The following is a 10,710-nucleotide window of genomic DNA, read 5'->3' as shown; positions in this document are numbered from 1 at the left end:
ACATATAAACATATAAACAATTACACATAAATAATCACATAACGTAAACATATAAACATTCCTGGGGCCCCGTCCAACATCAGACCGAAATACGGAAGCATACAAACATTCCTCAGGCATTCCCCGGCATCGGACCGTAGTCCGGAAACATACAACACAGAAACATGCAAGAATCATGAAGACATCAAGTATACAAACATTCCTCGGGCACCACCCGACATGGGATCAAAACCCGGAAACATATAAACCTACATCGGGCATTGCCCGACATCGGACCTTAGCTCGGAACATACTAGCATACATATACGGGCCTACATTGGTGCCTTCGACCCGTTCATACAGGAGGAAACTCACCTCAAATGTCAGATGCTAGCTGAAGCGTATCTGCTCCGGAATCAGCTCTACTCACTCTCTGAATCAAAACAACCCCTTAGATACCATTTCATACCCATAACCCCTTAGGGTCAACTATGGTCAAATTCAAGTCCAGGTCAAAGTCGAAGTCAAATATCCCAGTTGACTCAACTCGTCGAATTTGTCCTTTAACTCGCCGAGTTCCCATGAATCACAAAATTGTGATTTAACGAGCCAACTCGTCGAGTTCTTCCATGAACTCGCCAAGTGCTTCCCTATCATAGAATCCAGACTGTTTGACCCAACTTGTCTAGTTCCTCTATGAACTTGCCGAGTTCCTCATAGTTCTAGTCTATTAAGCCCTTTCCTCAGATCCAAGGTTCCAGAATATAGATCTACATTGTTTCCATAGCATACATCTATAAAGTTGACAACTTGATGGCTTTGCATGCCTCAAATGGACCCAATCTCGAGATATAACAATCTACTTCTATGGATATGGTGTTTTCTTAGGCATGAATGGGTTTAGGACCCTTTTATGAATCTAAGGACCAAATAACACTGAGAATGGAAGTTTTTAGCATCATGACTATGAAGGTTTATCATGCTCCAACAATGGGGTCAAAAAGATCCATAAAACAAGACTAAGAGAGATCTAAGCCATTAACCATCAAGTTTGAGACTTTTTACCTTAGAAAGTTGCCAAAGACGAACGAGATCCCAGATCTAGTGCTTACCCTCAAGCTCAATGACCTTCTAGTTCTTCCAAGTCCTTCACCATGCACAAGAACACACAAAATCCACTCAAAACCTCTAGTTTCTCAACAAGGAGCTCACAATACGATTTAGGGTTTAGGGAGGCTGATGAGGGGCTGGTGAGGGAAGATTATGTCCTTTAAATAGGGTGCAAAACCCTAGAAATTAGGGTTTCATCCCAGCCAGTCTACTCGTCGAGTTGATGCCTCTTAACTCGTCGAGTAGGTCACTTATTTATGCGGCCCTTATAATCTCTACTCGACGAGTTTGGGGCTTCCAACTTGTCGAGTTGCTTTTATAATTTGAATAAATAGTAAATTAAATACATACTAGGATACAGACGTTACATGGGTATACATTAATCTTTCAACTTTCAAATCGTAAGGGATTAACTTCATTTGATCTTGTTTTACCTATGTATTCGGGTATTGAGACGGACCAAAAATGTCGCCTTAACTACATAGGTATCAATTAGAGGTGATCGCGGTTCGGTTTGAAACCGTGAAACCGGTCATCGGTTTCGTTTTACGGTTTATATTTTTCTTTACGGATTGACTTGCGGTTTTGAATTTTTCAAACCCTAGTTAACGGTTTGGCTTACGGTTTTTAAGATTTCAAACCGTATAAAAACCGGACCAGACCGTAGAGTTTATATATATATATATATATATATATATATATATATATATATATATATATATATATATATATATATATATATATATATATATATATAAATTAATTTTTTCATATATAATTAATAATTGTATTTTGTTATATTATATATATATATATATATATATATATATATATATATATATATATATATATATATATATATATATATATATATATTGATAATAAAATTAAAACCCACTCCAGCCCAATCCTAATTTATAACTGGTAAATGAATATAAAACTCAATTGAAAAAAAAAGAAGTGTCCAATCCAATGGGAAGCAAGTCAGTAACGTGACTAACGTTCAAACGACGAAACCTAATTGGCAATCGCAAAGCAAATCGAAGTCGTCTTTCTCACTCGTTGTTTCTACTTTAATATTTTAGTTTTTTTTAAACAATTTTTGGCAGTTTTGACAGCTTCAATATTGATGTTTTTAACAATATTTGGCAGATTTTTTGTTGTTGTAACAATATACCAGTTTTTTTTTAACAATCTAATAGACTTGACTAAAATGGGCCTAAAAGCCCAAACCGTGAAACCAAACCGGAACCAAACCGTTAGTAACGGTTTGGTTTTGTTTGCTTTTATTTTTTAAACGGTTCGGATTCGGTTTTCGCTTTGAAAAACCGTAACTAACGGTTTGGTTTCGGTTTGAGCTAAAAACCGAAAAAACCGGACCGTGAACACCCCCTAGTATCAATGGGGAGCATTGTTTATATTGACTAAGTTTATGTTCAATATATGACTTTTTGGTAAATTCTGGAGTCTCACGGAGATCTTTCATATCGAAATAGTGCAATAATAAATGTTTTCATTCATGCAACAAATAAATATTATTATTTGTCAATAGAATGTCATATATGTAACTGAAAAATATAATAAAACTCCTCACACTCGTCTTGAGGTGTATATATATTGATATACTTGGGTCTTGATGAAGTTTTTTGTTGGACTTCATTGTACTTTAGATACTATTGATGCACAACTTGTTTCAACACATGTATTTAATTCTTTAGTTTACACACCAGATGTTATCAAACTTCGGAAATAAAATGCAAAATATCATATATCTCAATATAAGCAAATAAGACCCTCCAGTCAGTAACACAGATAAGACCCTCCGGTCGCACAGTAATTACCACTCAGGTAAGTATAGTATGAAGACTCACTTTGTAAAGTAAAGCAGTATATCCCGTACCCAAACTGCCGGTCTAGACTCCGCCTAACATATATCACATATTTCTCTAATTAATAATTGATATTAACAACCCCTAAAAGATGTTAGGCTAAGTTCCTTTACTAAATCTTAGAAGGGTAAAAGACCATTTTATTCCTCCATGGCCTCCAAAGTCCACAACTTGACCAAAACCCTAAAAGTCAACAGAAATCAACACCCATCGCGTACATTGGGCGTACGTCCCTCTACGCTGGTCGTTCAGTCAGCTAAGCATGCATCAGGGTGGCTCAGCTCTACGTTGCACGTAGCTGGGAGTACGCACGGCGTACTCCCTAGGTTTCCTCTTTTCACTCTTTTAGTCTTAATCCGTTAAGACCATTGCTACTACTTCAGATCTGGGCTAGATAAGGTCCATTACTTCATAAAGTTGGTGACTTTAAGCCTTAGCATGGCTGGACAAGTCTAAATCTCATAAAGTCTCATCCTTTACTCACAAAGGTCCTTATATCTCATGTATGGAGAGATCTTGACGACCAAGATCTCATTTTTATGAGTCCAAACAACTAGAAACACCGAAATGGACATGTATTATGCTTTGGAGTTCACCAAACTCCCAAAGCTTCAAGCTTGGGACATAAAACCCTAAAAATGGACAAAAACATGAACTAATCAAACAATGAGAAAGCTTTGTGCTTGATACCTCTGAATGATGTATCAACCACGGGGAAACTCAGATCCAAAAGCTTGGACACCAACTCTTCTTCCTTCAAAGCTCCTTCTTCACAAAAGAATCCCACAAGATCACACAATAAGCCTCAAATGCTCACACAAGCTATAAGAACGGAATTTAGGGTTTGAGGGAAGTTGAAGGCTGGAAATAGTAGCCGGAAATGAGGCCATCATGTTCCTTAAATAGGGACACACAACACAATTAGGGTTTTCATCATGAGCCTAGTACGCCCAACGTACCCTCTGGTACACCCAACGTACTAGGTGGCCTCAACGTCCATAATACACACATGAGTATGCTGAGCGTACACACGCGTACGTCTCACGTACTCATTTGCCACCTTTTTGTCAATCAAGGGCTAGTTTTGACAATTCAATAAAAGTAAGGGTTGTCAATACATACCTTATTTCGGGGTGTTACAATTCTCCCCCACTAGGATTAGACTTCGCCCTCGAAGTCATCCTATGGAAATGGCTCTGGGTACTGCTCGCGCATCTCGGACTCCGACTCCCAAGTCCATTCCGAACCTCTACGATGCTGCCACTGAACCTTAACCAATGGAACCTCCTTATTTCTCAAGATCTTCACCTTCTTATCTAAAATCACCACCGGCTTCTTAATGTAGTTCAAACGATCATCAACCTGAATGTCCTCCAAAGGGACAACTGCCGTCTCGTCGGCTACACACTTCCTCAGCTGGGATACATGGAAGGTGTCATGAATCTGGCTCAACTCTGCAGGCAGATCTAACCGATAAAGCTACCTTACCTACTCGATCAATCACTCTGAAATGACCAATGTATCTAGGGCCCAACTTTCCCCGTTTCCTGAATTGAAGCACCCTTTTCCATGGGGATACCTTCAGGAGGAAAAAATCACCGACCTAGAACTCTAGTTCGGAACGTATCCGATCTGTGTAACTCTTCTGATGACTCTGGGCTATCAGCAACCTCTGTCTAACCTGCTAGATCTGCTCTTTCGTCTTGAGCACTATCTCAGTGCTCCTCATCACTCTCTGCCCGACCTCTCTCCAACAGATGGGAGTCCGGCACCTCCTCCCATATAAAAGCTTAAAGGGAGGCATCCCAATACTGGAGTGATGCCTGTTGTTGTATGAAAACTCATCCAAGGGCAGGTAGGAGTCCTAACTCCCACTAAAATCCATAACACATGCGCGTAGCATGTCCTCGAGCGTCTAAATCGTCTGCTCGCTTTGCCCCTCTGTCTGCGGGTGGTATGCGGTGCTGAAATGTAGCCGGGTACCCAACTCCTCATGAAATTTCTTCCATAACTTGGAAGTAAAACGCACATCACGATATGAAACTATCGATGTTGGCACTCCGGGTCGTGCCACCACCTCTCGAATGTAGACCTTGGCTAGTTTCTCTGCAGAAGAGTTCTCAATTATAACCAGAAAGTGAGCACTCTTTGTCAACCGATCTACAATCACCCGTATCGCGTCGACACCCCTTGAAGTGCTCGGTAATTTGGTAATAAAATCCATGGAGATCTGTTCCCACTTCCACAGGGGAATCTCCAAAGGCTGCAACTGGCCATGGGGACGCTGGTACTCTGCCTTGACCTGACGACAGGTCAAACATCTCTCGACTACCCATGCCACATCTCTCTTCATACAGGGCCACCAATAATCCTTTTTCAAGTCCAAATACATCTTGGTGGCCCCAGGGGGGATTGAAAATCTCAACTTATGGGCCTCCTCCATCAAAGTCTGTCGGACTCCCCCCGTATATGGCACCCATATCCGCCCATGAAAAGTCATAAGTCCCCGACTATCAGTCTCAAACTAAAAAATCCTCCCGATCACCCTCTTTCTCTTACGGTTCTCTGGTCTCATGGCCACCGATTGGGCCTCTCGGATGGTATCTAAGGCTAGCACAACACTACAGAAGTGTTATTCCAAGAAAAGAGTTGAACTACATAACAAGCGGACATGGTATATGGTCACGCATTCCCAGGAAGACATTAGTGTTATGAATGAAAGAGCATTTGTAAAGCCTACTCCTCAGCGGCTGCGCTTCCTGGATCCCAACAGTTATGCTGACCAGCCCTTGGTAGTCTCTTTGCCTAGCCCTCGGTAACCACACTACATGGCTATTAGCAGTCGTGTCGACCGACTTCAGGAAGCCCTCACCATTCGCGTTAACTGGCTCTCGTAATCTCACTGCTCAGCTCTCAGCAGACGTACTACTTGGATCTCAACAGTCGCACAACCTGATCTTCAATAGCAATGCCACCCAGCTCAGCAGCCGCAAAGCTCAGTCATCAGCAGCTACGTTGTCTGACTCCCAGCAATCGCGCCGGCCGCGCTACCCAACTTTTGTCAGCACTTGTGTCGCCTAGCTTTTTCAATAGTTGTGTCGCCCAATTTCCAGCAACTATACATCCATCGTTTCCATTCCTCGCCTCCTCTAAGAAGGGGGGGGGGTAGGGTTTGTACGATACTATGCAAAAGTGATTTTTATTCTGAAGGGGCAGAGTTAAAGTACATGAAGAGCTAATGTTATGCATGATAGTGCACTCCCGGGGTGACATTAATATTCTGGATCGAAAGAGTAGCCTCGTGGTTCAACCCTTGGTAGTCTCGTTACCCAGCTCTCAGTGGTCGTGCTGCTCATCTGTCGCTAGCAGCTCGATGCTCGGTTCTCAGCGGCCCTGGTGACCAGCTCTAGACAACAGCCTCGCTACGCACCACTTGACAGCAGCTACATTATCCAACTCTAAATAGCATCGCCGCATTGCCTTCGGCAGACAGCCAAAACAATGAGGCACCAATCGTCACTACAACTAAAGATGCAGCAAAGCATCACTGGTAGCCAAGCCCGATCCACTCCACGCGATGTTATCCCGCAGGATGTATCTACGATCGCTGGCAGCCAAGCCCGATCCATTCCACGCGATGTTCCCTCGCGTGATGTATCTCCGTTCGCAGGTAGTCAAGCTCGATCCATTCCACGCGGTGCTCTCCCGCATGACGTATTTACGATCGTTGGCAGCTAAGTTTGATCTATCCCATGCGATGCTCTCCTGTGACATCTCCATGATCACTAACTGCTAAGCCCAAGCTATTCTTCTAAGTCGCGCAACATAAGTCGCGCATCGTCGTGCACCATAAGTCGCGCATTACAAGCTTATTCCATGCCTATCACCATGCTCTCAGTGTTTCCTCTCTCACAGTCATCATAGTTCTCTTGTGCTCAGACGATCGACAAAGCGTTTTCCACATTACATCCTGCTATAGTGAGGTTACTCTTCAGCAAGAAGGTTATCACGACAGCGGCCCTGCTACCTATAACCCTCATCATCTCCATTGCATGGCTTTCGGAAACGGTCTTGCTGCACAACCCCTACCTATAGTCTCGCCCTGTATCCCTCAGCATCTCTTTTGCCTAACTCTCGACAATAGTCTCACTGCACAGCCCCTACCTACAACCCCTGCTACTTATATTTCAGTTAACAACCATACAACTCATCGGTGTGACAACATCCATCTCGGACAAAGAGTTTTTGCTACTTTTTATGCCGACAACTTCTTCGTGTATTGATATAGCAACCTTGCCTTCTTCGTCATAGTCTGATATGGATACCTACGCTACCCACATAAGACTGGGGGAATCCAGTTAGGTATAGCGTACTTTGGAGACACCTTCAGGACGGTTGTTAATGCTCGTGCAAAGCAGATTATGTACATGGTCACCGGTGATATCCCATATGCATGTGACTACAACAACAACTGTGACGGATAACAGTCTCAGGTACTGAATGGCGAGATTAAATTTCTTTGCTACCTTGGCCCGACTTCTTATCGAAATCATCGCCGCATAGCAGCTTTGCTCCACATAACATTATCAACAGCCTCACCCTGCATGATCTCAGCAACAACTACGTTGCATCTCACAGACCGGTCGTATTCTTAACAAGGAAAGATCATTCAGCCAACCCATGTTTGGTTCATTGCGCAATACCACGACTCCCATGGGTAAGGTTTGGTCATTCTTTTTATTCTTTAATGTATTGGTGCTTTGTCTAGTCTGATCCGATTGTTAGCAATTCAATTACATCGGACTAGGGGGACTTGACGACGCATAGTTTATTTGACTAAGTCCAGTCCAATGTCATTGGAAGCGTACCAATAACATCGGAATGGGGGTACTTGTTGATATATGGTCCATTAGCATGGCCTAGACAGCTCTGGCGCGCCAGCCTCGCCTGGCGCTCCCTCGCCAGCGTTGGTGGGGACTCTCCTGCTGGCCCGGCCTGACGCTCCATTGCCAGCCTGATGACACATGGTTTATATGACTGAGTCCAGTCGAATGTCATTGGCCGCATACCAATAACATCGGACTGGGGGACTTGTTGATATATGGTCCATTAGCATGGCCTAGACAGCTCTGGTACGCCAGCCTCGCCTGGCGCTCCCTCATCAGCCTTGCTGGGGACTCCCTTGCCAGCCTTGCTGGGGACTCTCCTGTTGGCCCGGCCTGGGGACTCCCTTGCTAGCCTTGCTGGGGACTCTCCTGCTGGCCTGGACTGGCGTCCCTTTGCCAGCCTTTCCTGGTGCGCGCCTGCCAGCCTAGCATGGGGCGCGCTCGCCAGCCCCGCCCAGTGCCTCCGGGCGGCCTTGCCCAACTCCTTGCTAGTTGGGCCTGAATTGGACTGGCCCAAGGCCTGACCTATTTCCCCTTGACCTAATTGTCCACTATAAATAGAATAGTGCCTCCTCCATGAAGGGGGACTCTTCCCCAAGTGGCTCAGCCGCCACTACACTTCCCCCATGGCTCAGCCGCCACACTATATTCCGATCGAGTGGCTCAGCCACCACCCTCACCATTCGCGTTAACTGGCTCCTCATAATCTCACTGCTCAGCTCTCAGCAGACGCACTACTTGGATCTCAACAGTCGCACAACCTGATCCTCAATAGCGATGCGACCCAGCTCAGCAGCCGTGAAGCTCGGTCATCAGTAGCTACGTTGTCTGACTCCCAGCAATCGCGCCGGCCGCGTTACCCAAATTTTGTCAGCACTTGTGTCGCCTAGCTTTTTCAATAGTTGTGTCGCCCCATTTCCATCAACTATACATCCATCGTTTCCATTCCTCGCCTCCTCTAAGAAGGGGGGGGGGGTAGGGTTTGTACGATACTATGCAAAAGTGATTTTTATTCTGAAGGGGCAGAGTTAAAGTACATGAAGAGCTAATGTTATGCATGATAGTGCACTCCCGGGGTGACATTAATATTCTGGATCGAAAGAGTAGCCTCGTGGTTCAACCCTTGGTAGTCTCGTTGCCCAGCTCTCAGTGGTCGTGCTGCTCATCTGTCGCTAGCAGCTCGATGCTCGGTTCTCAGCGGCCCTGGTGACCAGCTCTCGACAACAGCCTCGCTATGCACCACTTGACAGCAGCTACATTATCCAACTCTAAATAGCATCGCCGCATTGCCCTCGGCAGACAGCCAAAACAGCGAGGCACCAATCGTCACTACAACTAAAGATGCAGCAAAGCATCAGGTTCCATTACACTTCAACCCGGACTGGTCACCCAGTCTAGACACAAAATATTGCATGATCATGCAAGGCTCGACATCCTTGCCTTGAGTTGCCTGGCTTCTCATCCCGACGCCATTATAGCGGCAAGCTCCGCATGCGAGGATCGGCACCCTCACCTTGAGTCGCCTGACTTCTGAGTCCAACTCCATTATAGAGGCAAGCTCCTCATGCGAGGTTTAGTACCCTCGCCTGGCTTCTCAGCCCGACTCCATTATGGCAGCAAGCTCTTCATGCGAGGTCCACCACCCTCGCCTTGAGTCGCCTGACTTCTCAGTCCGACTCCATTATAGAGGCAAGCTCCGCATACGAGGTTCAGCACCCTCGTCTGGCTTCTTAGCCCGACTCCATTATAGACGCAAGCTCCGCATGCGAGGTTCAGCACCCTCGCCTGGCTCCTCAGCCCGACTCCATTATAGCGGCAAGCTCTGCATGCGAGGTTCAGCACCCTCGCCTCGAGTCGCCTGATTTCTCAGCCCGACTCCATTATAGCGGCAAGCTCCTCATGTGAGGTTTAGCACCCTTTCCTCGAATCGCTCGACTTGTCAACTCGACTCCATTCTAGCGGCATGCTCCACCAACGAGGCTCGAAGGTTTGCAACCTTTGCCTACATGATTCAACGTGATGCTCTCCTGCGTGATGTATCTACCATCGCTGGCAGCCAATTTCGATCCGTTCCACGCGATGCTTTCCTGCATGATGTATTTACGATCGCTGGCAGCCAATCCCGATCCACTCCACACGATGTTCTCCGGTGTGATGTATTGATGATCGTTGGAAGCCAATCCCAATCTACTCCACGCGATTCTTTCCCCCGTGATGTATTTACGATCGCTGGCAGCTATGCCCGATCCACTCTATGCGATGTTCTCCCGCGTGATGTATTTATGATCGCAGGCAGCCAAGCCCGATCCACTCCATGCGATGTTGTCCCACGTGATGTATTTACGATCACTGGTAGCCAAGCCCGATCCACTCCACGCGATGTTATCCCGTGGGATGTATCTACGATCGCTGGCAGCCAAGCCCAATCCATTCCACGCGATGTTCCCTCGCGTGATGTATCTACGTTTGCAGGTAGTCAAGCTCGATCCATTCCACGCGGTGCTCTCCCGCATGACGTATTTACGATCGTTGGCAGCTAAGTTCGATCTATCCCATGCGATGCTCTCCTGTGACATCTCCATGATCACTAACTGCTAAGCCCACGCTATTCTTCTAAGTCGCGCAACATAAGTCGCGCATCGTCGTGCACCGTAAGTCGCACATTACAAGCTTATTCCACGCCTATCACCATGCTCTCAGTGTTTCCTCTCTCACAGTCATCATAGTTCTCTTGTGCTCAGACGATCGACAAAGCGTTTTCCACATTACATTCTGCTATAGTGAGGTTACTCTTCAGCAAGAAGGTTATCACGACAGCGGCCCTTTTACCTATAACCCTCATCATC

This window comes from Lactuca virosa, chromosome 6 (assembly GCF_052849685.1).
Source record: "Lactuca virosa cultivar CGN04683 chromosome 6, Lactuca_virosa_CGN04683_v6, whole genome shotgun sequence".
In the NCBI taxonomy this organism is placed as follows: Eukaryota; Viridiplantae; Streptophyta; class Magnoliopsida; order Asterales; family Asteraceae; genus Lactuca; species Lactuca virosa.
Note: the sequence above shows the minus strand (reverse complement) of the source record.